Source organism: Branchiostoma floridae, chromosome 4 (assembly GCF_000003815.2).
Source record: "Branchiostoma floridae strain S238N-H82 chromosome 4, Bfl_VNyyK, whole genome shotgun sequence".
In the NCBI taxonomy this organism is placed as follows: Eukaryota; Metazoa; Chordata; class Leptocardii; order Amphioxiformes; family Branchiostomatidae; genus Branchiostoma; species Branchiostoma floridae.
The window spans coordinates 24,422,553-24,422,829 of record NC_049982.1 but is presented as its reverse complement, the minus strand read 5'-3'; positions in this window follow the sequence as shown (position 1 = coordinate 24,422,829).

Sequence of the window (277 nt, the reverse complement as noted above, 5' to 3'; positions counted from 1 at the left end):
GAAGGTAGCACATATATTCAGGATTGTTACCTGCGGGTACAAGGTGCCTTTTAAAATTACCCTTGCCAAAAGGGTGTGTGTTTTGGGGTGCGTTTGCTGGTGTGTCCGAGGCTGTGTGTGTTTGTGCGCGTGTGTCTCTGTCTGTGTATGCTTGAGCGTGTGTGTATTTGTTAGCAACCATGTGTGTGTATCTCTCTCTCTCTATGCTTGCGCGTGTGTGCGCATGTGCATGTGTTGGCGCTCGTTAGATTTTGCCTCTCTCCCTCACCCCTCTCAA